Source organism: Balaenoptera ricei, chromosome 2 (assembly GCF_028023285.1).
Source record: "Balaenoptera ricei isolate mBalRic1 chromosome 2, mBalRic1.hap2, whole genome shotgun sequence".
NCBI lineage: Eukaryota > Metazoa > Chordata > Mammalia > Artiodactyla > Balaenopteridae > Balaenoptera > Balaenoptera ricei.
Genome location: NC_082640.1, coordinates 130,160,132 through 130,174,504, shown reverse-complemented (window position 1 = coordinate 130,174,504; position 14,373 = coordinate 130,160,132). Strand labels below are relative to the sequence as shown.

General features: G+C 33.0%; 1 pseudogene; it reads right to left on the bottom strand.

Annotated features, from left to right (window-relative positions):
• Positions 1-501: 501 nt before the first annotated feature.
• Positions 502-2,205, bottom strand: LOC132360146 (WD repeat-containing protein 75-like; annotated as a pseudogene).
• Positions 2,206-14,373: the final 12,168 nt, after the last annotated feature.

Below are 14,373 nucleotides of genomic sequence, written 5' to 3'. Positions count from 1 at the left end.
AGCAGCAGTAACATTTAAAATGTTGGTTTGAGTGTACAAAGGTAAAAATTAAAGTTTAATATTCTGTCCTCATTCTGAAAACTTAACAGTTTTCTAGATGTTATCTACTTTCCTTCATCCCTTAGTTTTTGTTTTTCCTTTCACTTTTAGACTGCTCATGTTCAGTGTCTTCTCCAAAATCTATATCATATTGTATCCAATTAAATAACTTTCTTTATTTGAATCATTAATTTCTTTCTTTTTGGATAGCAGCCGTGAATTTACAAACATGAAGCATAGAAAACAGAGGGCAGTGCCTGGGCTAGAGTAGAAAGAAACTCACTAACAGAGGTATGTTTTCTCTTAAAGGTAGTTGTACCGGTCATTAGCCAAAGCTTTATTTATTTATTTTTCATCCTGCTGGGGCTGAGCTTTTGTACATGAAATAAAATGGTGCTGTTGGACAACTTTCTTCTGCTATTACCATTTATCTTTTGAACTGAATTTTGTCTCTTTGAACATTCAGTCCAAATTTTCTTCTGGAGACTTTGGTCTGAATATCAATAAGCCCTGTGAGTTTTGTAAGCAAAACTGTAAGTAAAACTGATCTCTTCTTTGATGAACTTCTGATGTGAGGGATTCAGAGATTTCCCCAGGATCAAACACCTCCGCCTTCCCCCCTCCACCCCGGTAAACCTCCTCTTTGGAGATATCCTTCTGAATACAAAATGGCCTTTGCTCACTGGGTTTAAGTACAAACAAATTTGAATCTTTTGAAGACCAAGATATTGTAGCAACATTCTCTGAATTAGGATCAAGTTCACAATTCTAACATTTAATTTTGCACTCTATTCCAATGCACAACTGGGCAGATTCCAATAACAAAGAATATCATTTTCAGCAGTACCAAGAAGATATGTTCTCAGACACATTAATCTCAGACACATTAATCTTCCAAAGCAAAGTTTCCCTATTTTTGCAGCTTATTGACATATGCCTCTCAATGTCATATTTCACTTTTTTTCTCAACTAACAAGTAATCATCTTCCAAGAAACAACAAAGAGTTGCTTGTTATTTGTGGTAACTGCCCATAAAGTCACAGTTCCACCAACAGCATATTCCCATGTATCAGAATCATCTGTTAATATTCACATTTTGAAGTGATAATTTTACTAACTGGAGCAAAGATATGGTTTTAATAATTTTTTTGTGTTACAGAGACAGAAAGATGCGTTATAATCTTTATGTAGCAAATTAAGCTTTGTGTTAAGAAGGGACAGATCACTTGTGTTTTCTTATTATGTGTCCCTGTTTTCATATGCAACTCAAGCTGAATTTCCATTTCTTGCTGTTGTTCCATTATTGCAAGGAAGTACGTTGATATCCAAATAAAGCCTTTGTTAGCTCGGTTTGGATCAGTCTAGAAAAGAAAAACTGCAGGCTGTAGGTGTTTTGTTTACTGCCGAGGATTTAATTATTGGATAAACTGTAAAACTATCAAAGATATCCCTGTCTTCCACTATCAGAGTAAGGTATAGAACCAATACCCTGCAGTTAAGACTAAGAGATGGTCAGTGTATCCCCTAAGTGGGAGATAAACTCTCGCTTCTCTGTGGTATCTTGGCACTCTATTGGGTACAAATTTAAAACGGCCACTCATCAGACTGGTGATTCGTGTGGAAAAAGCCAGATCCATGATCCTATCGTGACATGTAAGCAATGTAAACATATGTATGTACGCTTCCTATCAGCATCAGAATTCCTCTAATTATGATATTGGCCATATATATATCACTCAAATAGTCTCTCATAAACAAGAACAAAGAAGGCATGAAATTTATGTCCAATATGAGTGTTTATCAGAATGTTATCTATATAGTCCCACAGTTTAATTTTGAAATCAAAGGAGCAAGTGTACAGTTGTAGATGGTTGTTGGGTTGAGCTGGAATTCAGTTGTGTCTGTGCAATATGTGTACACATTCTTCATAGATATGGCTTTGTTAAAAGCACCCAAGAGACATACCTGAATATTAGCCTTAAGTGACAGAATATTGGCAACCCATGGAAGCCTAAGTTATTTCCTCTGATTCACTTGATAACATCAACAAAGACTCTTTTAGCTATAATCTGCACAGCACCTTACCCCAGCGTTCTGCTTGCTGTCAACCACAAAGAACCACACAAAGGCTTTCATCCGCCACTGTATTTGCTCAGACACATGCATTTCCAATCTTAATTTTGATTTGGTTAATTCATGTGTTGAATAGAGAACACTATTAAATATTTACTCTTTTATTTTGGGAGAAATGGTAGTATAATTTTCTAAAATCTTGTATGTTATTGTTTTTCCTTTGTCTGCTCACAGACACCACAACTTATTTAGGTATAGACTCCTTGGAACCCTTTCTACTCTAAACAAGGTAGATACTGATGATACTGCTTGAATATCTTCTGGAATTTGATGGTGTAGATAAAAATTCTGAAGCTATTATGATTCTACATTTGCATCGTGCATATACTTTTTGAGGTTAGATATGAGATTTTGTTGTTTAGCCCTGAAATCATAATTGTCCAGTGCAGAAAGATTTTCTTCTATTTTTGCTTTGATCATCAAATTTGTTTAAATTATTCTGGCTTTTTCTTTGGGAAAACTATTCAACTTGAATATTTTTTTCTAAACTAATCTGTCTTTTATTCCTCATTATATTTTTAGCACTCTTTGGTCCTTCCTCATATTCTGAGAAATATTCTCAATTTTATAATAGAAAAAATTTTCAATGGTTCAGTTTTCATTTGCCAGCATTTTCTCAAATCAGATTTTAAATTTGCTATTATGATTTTTGTTTTCTGGATTTCCTGTTTCAGTCAAATTCTACATTGCATACTTCCTCTTGCCATATTCCTATCGTATAGAGGCCATTACTGTTTTAATTATACGGGGAATACAGGAAAATGAAACAAAAAAATTTCTTTTAATCTCTATTAACTTAGAGTCATGATTTTCCTTAAAAATTTAGAAAAAATACGTTTTCATTTTGCCCCCCTTTTTCTCATCAATGGAGAATAATCCTTTTAGAGTCTTCTTCCAACAGACAGAATCATTGACCCTCTTAGTGTTTACCTACATATATGTGGATTTTATATCCTATAAAGGATATAAAGCTGAAGGGCAAATTAATGGTCATACACACTAGCTTTTTATCCAGAGACCAGCATCACAGTTATCTTGTGTGACACTATTAACTAAAGTAGAATCTTCAGTTAGAGCTGCCCAGTTCTTTGTGTTTAATGGAAAGAATAGTGCTGTCTACACTTATTCTATGTCCAGAAACAATATACAAAAGGCAGTGCTCTCACACAAGGCATACCCAATACAAACTTTTCTTAGTACTCTTCTTTTGTTTTGTCCCAGTATATGCAATTTTATATCTTAGCTTGTGATGTTTTTCCAACCATCTCTTCTTTATCCTTTCTATGTTGTATGCTGAGAGTTTCAGTCTCTGAATACACATTAAATTAGAAGGTCCACTTGACAACAGGAAGGAAAAAATGACTTTGGACACTTCAGAATAGAATCTGTAGAAACAAAAAAAGGCTACTTAATTATCAATTATTGGAATATCTACATACCCTATCTAGAGATAGATGGTGAAGCAAAATCTAAATCTAAATATTTTTTTCCTACATCTTCTTGGTTGGCAGACTTATACTAAATTCAGAGGCCTTTACTGTATTCCTCATTGAACTCTCTAAGAGCTACAAGTTAGTGGACATTGTGCCTGGAGTCTCTGGACTTTGATCTTCTATAGTCTTTAAATCAAGCTTTATATATTTTTAAAAATTTTGTAAGTTTTTAAAAAGAAAATTTGGACAATGATGACAAGTTCATCAATAGCAACTAGCTAACATGACATTATGATTATGCTTTATATGGAAGCATTTGATCCATTTAGCCTATGTTCTTTTGGGAAACACCCATGGAACTTTAAAAATAAGTTTTGTGCAAGTTATCTTAACCTCATTATTTACATGTAGTTGATAAATACATGACTGTATTAATTGAATTTTTCCTCAGTGATTACTTTTCAATGTAATAATCACAAATTACAGAAAATGTAAATTTTATTTTGTCTAGTACATCTTTTAATAATTTATCCCAACATGTTTATTATCTATTCTCTTTTTAATAAGGAAAATATTATTTTGTATTTTACTGAGAAGACAATTTTTTCATGTATGTGTAGTTCATTTATTTCAGAACCATGTTTTCCTCATAAAATTCAGACCATTTTTCATTTTTTCTAGTGCTTTGAATGATATTTATAAGCCATTCTAATTGTCTTGTTAAAAACTCATATTTGAATGAAGACTATTTACAAGCTTAACTTAGACGTGGCTGCATTTTCTTTCTCTCCTTTCTATTACATACAAATACTTGCAGATTCCCTTAGAACCTCTGATAAGATTGATGGATGATATATCCAGCTAAGTTTCTGGTATTTAGCAGTATTGCTAAAAAATCAATAACTCTTTGTACAGGTAAAGATCTATCTAAATCTCCCAAACAAATAAAAGAGTACATTAAGGCTGGGTTTTAAGAAAAGACCCTGTGATTTAATTTCTGCTACAAAGATCAAGTAAACTAAATGTTTTTGCCACTTTAAGGCAAACTTGAAGCACTTCTCGCCCTCTGCTGAGCATTTGCCTGCCTGTTTAGGTCAGTGTTTGCTGTAAGGAACCTGGTCTTATATCCTGACAAACCTAGAAATTGGCCTGCTGTGGGCACCTGGCAATCAATGATAGTAGCCGGAAGGAGGCCGATTCCTCAGAATTCATCTCCTAAAAGTCAGTTTCCTGAACGGCTGCTTCATCTTTTGATAAAATCAATTTGCTAAACTTAACTATAGATTCACCAATACTATACCATTAAATATTTATAGGGCAATTTGGATATATGACAACAGCTTCTCTGTCTGCCCTTTGATCTTCAGTCTTTTGGAATCAATACCTGTATACTTAAAGAGAAAAAACGTAAGGTCAACTAAAACTTCACAAAAGCCTCCAGTATCCCACTGAATTATTATGTTAATTAATGTGAATTATGGTACACTTTATACTTAATATAAGTAACAGAACACCTTATAAATAATTAAAAGTAACAAGTAAGTTAATTGAATTGGCTATTTGGCAGTTGGTTTTCTATGAATTGGCTTTGAATAATTGGGTTTTGCTAAGTTAACTAGATTTAAGAGTGGCTCAGCTCACCAATCCTGAACTCTTCATCATATTGGCAAATCTTTTGTACCAAAATATTAATTGACTAATATATTCTGAAACTGGTGATTGCTGTTAGGCTGGTCGAAAACATTTTGGCATTTTGAAAGGCTGCCTTATATTTGGTACTGTTACCAGGACAACCTCTCACTATTTATGGTCCCTGGAGTTGACAAGTTAATTAACGAAGGAAAAGATCAGAATGGCTTGTTGTAACTTAGGAGATTTCATTATTTCCATAGGTAATGAGCTTCATAGAAAGCAAGCTTCCTGATTTCTTATGCTCATCCCAAAGAAGTACATTTGTTTTTTAAATCCAGAATCAGTAAAATCATACACACAAATACATACAAATGCATACATACACACACATGCAATTCCTTCCATATTTGGTATCTTTTATGCTAAGTTTTAGAAATAGTCTTTGGAAATCCTCTTTGTCTTCTAACATGAGAATTTTCTTTACTGTCTGGTATATGTGCCGTTCAGTACTATATTAGTCATTATGGCAGCCAGAGCTAAAACAAAATATCATAGACTGGGAGACTTAAACAACAGACTTTTATTTTCTCACAGTTTTGGAGCCTGAAAATCCAAGATTAGAGTGTCAGCAGGGTCAGATTATGGTGAGGGCTCTCTTCCTGGCTCGCAGATGGCCACTTTTTCACAGTATCCTCACATGGTTGAGAAAGAGAGCAAGTTCTCTGGTATCGCTTTTTATAAGAACACTAATCCCATTATGAAGGTCCTATTCTCATAAACTCATCTAACCCTGATTACCTCCCAAAGGCCCCATCTCCAAATATCGGGGATTAGGGCTTTGACGTGAATTTTGGGGATACATACAGTACCATAACAAGTACCTCCTTTAAGTAATACACTATCTAAACTAGACCTGAATAGATAATTCTAGCACCAAATCCTTGTCCATATCATCACTGACCAATAGAACTTATGTGATGATGGAAATGTTCTATATCTGCACTGTCCAAGGGGATAACCACTAACCACATATAGCTACTGAACACTTGGAATGGGGTTACAAAATGAATTTTAATTTTGTGTAATTTAAATCAAATTTACATAGTTTTGTGTAGCTACCCTATTGGATAGTACACTCAATTCATTCTCCGACCAACATCAATATACCAGATATACGTATATATAAATATAGGAATACAGACTAAATATGAAATTTAATATATAAAAAGAGAAAAATTTTAACATTACTTAATGAATTAAAACAACACCTAATGTGAATAAAAAGAGTATCATAGTAGTAGCAGGATAAATTAATGTAAATATTAATTTTGAAAATACAATTTTAAGTGTTTATGAGATATCAAAAAATACAAATATAAGCTACTAGATACCCTAAAATATATTTTAAAAGCATAAGAAAAATAACCTGCAAGAGCAATTATTTTGATTAATTGTTTTTTCACATATATGTATTCATAAGTGTGTGCAAATATTCATTTGTAATTAAATGTAAAGCATAGTTAAAATATCAACTCATTAAACAAGCATGATGATATTTCTACATCTTGGAAAGCTACTCTTTGATTAACTTTGGTTCATCCTTTAGTTGAATGATGATCACAACTCTGAAAGATAAAAAAACCAAGAAGTTTATAATAATCCTAAAATTTGTACATATGCATGCACTTTATGCCAATTAAATTATTTTGAAAATATGGAGCAATTTATAAATGTCAGACATGGCATTATCTCCTGAGAATATAACAAAAAATATGAATTAGTTCTTGGATTAAAAAAAATCATAATTTAGCTGAAATATACATGTAAGAAAGAATTTACAAATATAGAATTGAAATCATAAGGCTATACCCAGTGGGCAGTGGTGGTACAAATGAAGGGAGATTAGTATATTCTATGCATGAGGTATGAGGATGGTTTCCAGAGAGAGAGTTGTATACTTGCTTATTTACCAGTCACTGATCAAGAATTCCTCTTGGCATTTCTCGGCAAAATTAATTGCCCCTATTTTTGTACCCCTGTATTTTAATCATACACTTTGTAGAATAGTTTTCATTTTAGTTTTATTCTGTGCTATGTATTATTGATTATCTGTTTTCTTGTTTGAATAATAAATTCCTTGAGGTAGTATAGGATATCCTTTTTCATTTGTGTACATCCAACACCTAGGATTGTTGGAAAGTTGTCAGTGTTTGAGATATATATATATATATATATATATATATATACTCACACATATATATTCAATATTTAAGTAAATAATATATATGAACATATTCAGCATGTATACTTAGCAAAATATGTATTTTAGTTTCACAAATTTCACTAATTTAGAATAAAGAGAAGACAAAGTATTAAAATATGATTCAAAAATAATTAAATATATTTAAATTGTACTTTTTACATTTTTATTGTTACTTAAAATTTTGAAGCATTTTTCTATTATTTATGAGATTTACTATAGTACAAATTAATGAGACTTTACTAGACTATATTCTGAGGGAAATATTTTTATTCTATTCTCCCCATCAAACAAATGGCTTTTATCTTCATAAAATTAAATATGTAGGTAGTCATTTCTTATCTCATGACAGACTTTAAAATTATGTGAAATAAGGAAGAATGTTCTTCATTAAACATTATGAACATGACTAAGTTTTACAAATGAGAATATACTTATTAAAAGCTTTACATATATGGATGGATCTACAGGAAAAATAAATAAAGCTATCATCCCATTAAAAAAATCTTTTTAGAAAATGCATGGAATAACATAGCACCACATATAAAAATAAAGCCAATAAGTGTCATGTGCAGTAAAGTTGTACTCAATGAAAGCATTATTATCTTCTCAAAATAGGCATATTAATATTAGCATAAAGTATATGTTTAAGCCTAGTACTATGAATTTTTTAAATAATTCTAATATCGACTTGTTTATTCTTCTGTTCTTAATTCAATATTCAAGTGTAACGAGAAGTTGGAGGCCTTATTAATGAGGCGGAAAAGTTGCAACAATGATCCTTGAAATTACCTTTGAATTAAGAAATATCTGTAATCAAGAGCAAGAGTAAAAATATGCAAACTGGTTTTATTCAGTCACTGAATATAAGGAATTGACCATTTAAGATCTCAATATCTCAGCATTTTAATTTTTATCTTTTTATAGAACTATGTAAAGCACATTCTCCCGTCATTAGCTAATAGCCTGAGCAAATTTACAATTGTTCATTCTTAATTATAGGCGCATAAAATACACATCAGATAACACAGTGCAGATGGTCAATATGTAAATATGGAAGGTCCCTTAAATATAAAATTAACACAGAAAACTGTAAAACCTTTTTTATACAACCTTTATTCAAGGTAATCAGTTCTTTCTATGCCATGTGCTATGGCAATAAAAAACTTAACTGGTATCTCTTGGCTAGAATCCTAAGAAAAAGGCAGCTGTTCATCAAGAGCATTTTAGTTTTTACCAGAGACTCACTCTCACACAGAATTCATGTGGTACATTGGATCTGTCCATCTGCTGACTGCTGTATTCACAGTTGACTAATCATCTGTAATAGAATTCCTGTCTAGTTGTTTGTGCATAATACCATATTCTAATGACTCCAGATAATCATTTATCCTGTATGGATTTAGAGCAAAACATCATGCTGTTTCCTCTGGAGAAATGCCCTGAAAACAATGTTAAAAAGGAATTTCATTAGAAGCAGAAACAAAACCCTATACATTTAAAAGCATTTCTTTTAGTATTGATCAATTATCAAACTGCTGACATGGACTTATACAACTTCAGATCTGTATGAAGTCATAGTATTCCAGAGGTCTTCCAATGCAACTTAATATGGTTGATAATAGATAATGGTAACCCCTAACATTTATTGAGGGCTCAGTATGGGTCAAGGACATTCTAAGAACATATAGGTATCAACTTATGTAAGATTTATAGTACTTTATAGTACTTATAGTTATTTCAGTAGTATTATTGTACTGATTATAAATAATTATACTTATTTAGAACATTAATACTATTATCCTAATTAGTATAGTACTACTATTAAATTTTAAGAGGAAATAGCAATTGGAAAAGAGGTACAGTTTCTTGACCTAACTAATTATTCACTTATTCAGCAAGCATTTAATTTTAGTTCACAGATTGTATATACTAGCCACTTTGATATATGCTTAGCTATAAATAATAAACATGTTTAACTTGGGTTCTTTTGCCTTTATGTAGTAAAGCGGATATAATGTGCTAGCAAGAGTAGAAGATATTGTCTATGCACCCAACTGTACTGTACATTTGTTTGTTTTGCTGACTCAGTGTGTCTATTTCTGTTCTTTTGGTAACAACATCTTACTCTGCTTAGGGGAACCACCCTTGTCCTACTTTCAGCCCACATGATTTGAAACACACCTAACCTCCAGCATCACGGATAAACAAGTAAACTATGTCTGGCCGATTCGAACAGTCCATCCTTCTGGTCACAGTAATTAGTTCAGAGGTATAAACCAAGTCAAGCCAAGAAGGCACTCTTTGGATAGTGTGAAAATCAGGAGGAAAGGAAAGTTCATTTTTTCTTTGGATCCGAAAATGAGAGGATAAACCAAGCTGAAATTGCTGGAGTCTATAATACCAAGAGAGCTACAGAGGAGAACAGCCAACACAGAAGAAAGATATGAGCATAACAGGAACAGAGAGACTAGGTCCTGGTAACACTATTGAAGGACTAGATTCAGCTGTGCTTTAAGCCATCTCTGGATCTAAGTGTTTAGTTGTATTACTAGAAAAAAAAAAAACCTTTATTTTACCTGAACCAGTTTAATCTGGTTCTCTGTTTCTTGCAACCAAAAGTCTTGTAATTACACACACACATAGCCAAGGCCTGGAGAATCAGAAAAGACATTGAACCTTATATATGAAAACACATGTAATTAAGCAGATGAAAAAGGCAGGGGGAGGAGTTCAGAGGAAAGGAAGAGGGTGCAAAAAAGAATCACATTTTTGAAACCTCAGATATGAGAAAGAGAATATACTGTAAATACTTGTCAAATCTTTTATAACTGTACAATGCTATTTATGTGCCGAGTTTGCTAGGTGCTGGCTAAAGAATGCTAATCAGGATAAAGAAAGTCCTTATTCTTACAAAGCTCAACTTTTATCAGGTGAGCCTGAAATCATGCAATATATTATGAAGATCAAACAATCTAAATTTCATTATTACTCTAGCTTAGAATTTGAGAGAATAAAGGAAAGAAATCAAGCCAGACACAAATTTCAAATCCTGCAGTGAATGGTTAAGTTCTGTGTTGGTGGTTAGTTGCATGGATCTGATCTTTAGAAGATAGTTATCGGCCACAAACACAATCAGTGACTCAGCCAGACAGAAAACAAGCCTTCTGACTGCCAGTTTTCTTTTCTTCACAACATTCATGAGCATATCAGAATTAATAAACATTATTTACTTTTACAAACTCCAGAAAATGCCAGCAATAGTTTAGAACCTTATATATTTCATTTTCCTATTGATAATCACCCCCAGATCTCTTCGTACTAAATGAACAAAAATGTGGATCCACCTTTTTAATGCTTGTGCTCTCTCTCCCTCTCTCATTTCTCTCTCTGTTTTTCTTTGTCTCTCTCACCTCAAATACATATATTTCTCCTCTACATGTTTCTCCTTTTCCTAATATTTATTCAACTAGCCTAACTTCTTACTTTAAGGTAAACTTTAAAGTATACATTTAAGCCACCCACGGAATTGTGGAACTAGTCATAAAAATATAAAATTGCATATTCTCTTCAGTTGACCTTGATTTTCTGATTATAATAGAGATATCGTTAGTATTAATTGATGACACAGTGACTTACAGTCAGGTGAAAGTCTAAAATAAACTTTAGGAAACTGAACAAACCTATACTACTAATAATATCTTATTAAGTTATTAAACAAGAGCAGAATTTGTCCCAAGTGACAAGAAATCACTGGGACTTTCAGAAAAAATTTAATTAATCTAGTTAAATTTGTGACAAACCAGCCCAAAAACATAGTTTATAATACTTTAAAATTTTTCTTCATCTTACTCCTCAAAATGTTGATATCTGAGAAAAAAAAATGTTTAAAATTTGAACATATTTGCTTTACCAGTAGTTTTCTAGAAATATCCAATAGCGCAAATTGAACCAACCTCTCCTTTATATCCGTACAAGTTTTTATACTTACAATACAGAGGACAGCTTAGTTTTGCCAAGATATTATTTAGCTTTTGTTTTAAAGGATGCTTCAGGATTTTAAAATTTAAGGGAAGATCTAGCTTCATTTTCCAACAATACTTTAGAGGTCCTAGTTTGCTCAACACTGACATTTATTTTTTTAATTTTCCAAAAGTAGTATCCATGAGTACATGTTCACTTATTTCAGTATTTTAGATTACAGATAAAATTTCCTACATGGCATTAATTCACTTCAGTAATTACATTATAGCTATTACATTATTATTATTCTCCTTGCAGGTTTATTTTAATCTACCAGATAAAATATAGTGAAATCCCATAGTTCTGCTCTGGAAGACCTTCTCTTCTCATTCTACAATCTCTCCCTAAGTGATATAATCTCACCAGAGCTTCAGACACCTCCAACTGCCCAACATACTTAAATCTCCAATGTTAGCCTCTCTGCTAAGATAGAGTTGACTATCCAGTCCCCTGTTGGAGTGTTACAAGGCATCCCAAATTTGAAATCTACAAAGTAAACCTTAGGATCTTTCTTCTCTAAACATATTTCTCATCCAAATCGCAGCATCACTCATCTTTTGCATTGCCAGAAATGTAAGAGTTGCCATTGTTATCTATATGTCCCATGCCTGCTCTCGACAATCTTTTCCCACATTTTATTTTATATCCTAAATATCCTCAAATCCAATTATTTTCACCTCTGCTCTTACTATCCTAGACCAAAGGTGCAATCAACCAAGATGACTTCTTGTAATACCCTTTGATCATTGAATATTCTTGTCCCCACAATCCAACCTCTACCCTTCAGGTCTAATTTTGTCTTACTAAGCTACATGGAATTTATTGCTTCCAGGAAAAATAAATCAAAACCTTTACTGAGTGCTGGTGTTGTCTCTACAGTTCTTTCTTTGTTTTTCTTTTCCAGTTACCATGCAAGATTTTACATTCCACAATGGCCAGAACAATATCTCCCATGCCATATGATGGTCTTACAAGGTGATGTATGTTCCTCCCATCCAGAGGTGGCATCTAAGTTTCCTCCCATTGGATCTGGTCAGACCTCTGACCACAATCTTAGCTTTTTAGATTTTGTGGCAGATTCTATTCAATGGCCACAGCCTCTGACCCTGCTTGCCCCGACCCCCCTAGAAAAAATAGTAAATCAAAACTAACATTGCTTCCTGTGGGTTGATGGTAGAGATTACAGCCACCAAGCTAAAAGGATGGAGGTTCTTCTTATGTTTCCTTTTAATTCACCTCTGCAGAAACTGGATGGATCCTAGAGAAGAACTATAAACTATCACAGACTCAGATAAGTAGTGGCCCTGATTGCAGATGCCGTGCTGGACTTGATATTGTTGCTAGAGCAGATTAATAAGGACTTAAGTACATAATGTGCCATTAATTTGGTAAATTTGTCATTTCCCATTTGCATTAGAAAAAGTGACCAGAACAGCTTGAACTTATATTAGAACATTAAAATATTTATTTACATGTTTTTCTCAGAGATAAGTTATATCTGCTGCTCTGTCAGAAGTGGATGGTCTGAACATCCCACAGAATATCGCCTTGATGATATCAAGCTGATTGGACAGGACCAACAGGAGGTGGTAAGTACATTGGAGGCCCTGATAAGACACATGCACCCCTGAGATGAGAAAATAAATCTATGAGGATTCAGGGACGTGGCATTTCTGTGAAGTGCCATAGAGATCCATTTGTCAGGAGCCTAAGGGAATATGTCCTTCAAATCAGAAGACAAATGGACGCATCTTGCAAAGTACCATAAAGAAGGCTACTTTGAGCAATTTACTTAAAAGTTCGGGTCCATATTAAATTTCTGGCTCTCCAGATTAGTCTCTTGCTACCCAGATTTTACTCTTGTACACGGTACTTCCTACTTTTCTAGCATGCTAAAGAATTTACTTATTTTACTGTCTATTAAATATTGCCTGTTTTCTCCTGCTAGTATGTAAGGTCCACAAGGACGGGGGTCTTCAAAATGTATCCCATATACCTATATCAGTGATTGGAATATAATAAGTGCTTAATAAATATTTTTTGAATGAATTAATTAATTATTTTCATATTTTAATAATTACTATTGTTTGTCTAGGTAAGTAGATTAAAATAACCTAATCTGCCATTGCCAAATTGGAAGTATTTAATTTTCTTTTATCTGTACTAATAAGAATTAGAGAGCTGCATATTTCTTTATAATCAAATTTTAATTTAATATAGTAGAAAAAGTGGATCAATTAAATGTTATTTTTAACTGGCTAATTATATTCTGATATCAGAAGTGTTGATATTATGTTGCTTTTTGACAAAGGTGACAAGTAATATTTCATTAATATTTAAAATTATATTTTCTAACTTTGAACCAAGATGCTCAGATATTAGCGTAAGTATTTCACCAGTGAAATTTTCCAAATCATCCATTAAACATATACTACATTTCCTCTTCCTGGCTACCCTGTGACTTGTCTTGATTTAGCATTATATACCTCCAAACATCATACCCTTAATCACCAACACCTCGTACTCTACCAATCTCCTTCTTAGCCACCGCTTTTCTTCCTTTCTAAAGTCCCTTATCGTCTATAGACAAATATATTTTCTGGTGAGTACTGGTCATTGTAAAGTTTTTAAGAAAATGAAAATGTTAGTGATCTTTTTCTCATTACGGGCAGGCTGAAGTTAGAAATGAATGAGATATTCTGCACTGGAAAATCGCAAAGTATAACCAAATGGAATCTGTTTTTCTTAAAGATTTTGTCACTTCTCCCAGTCCCAGAAAGGACTTTGCTGCCTCTTATAGTTTTCTTAGGTTAGTCTCAGGCTGAAGAGAAGTCTCCAGCTAAGAACCCATAG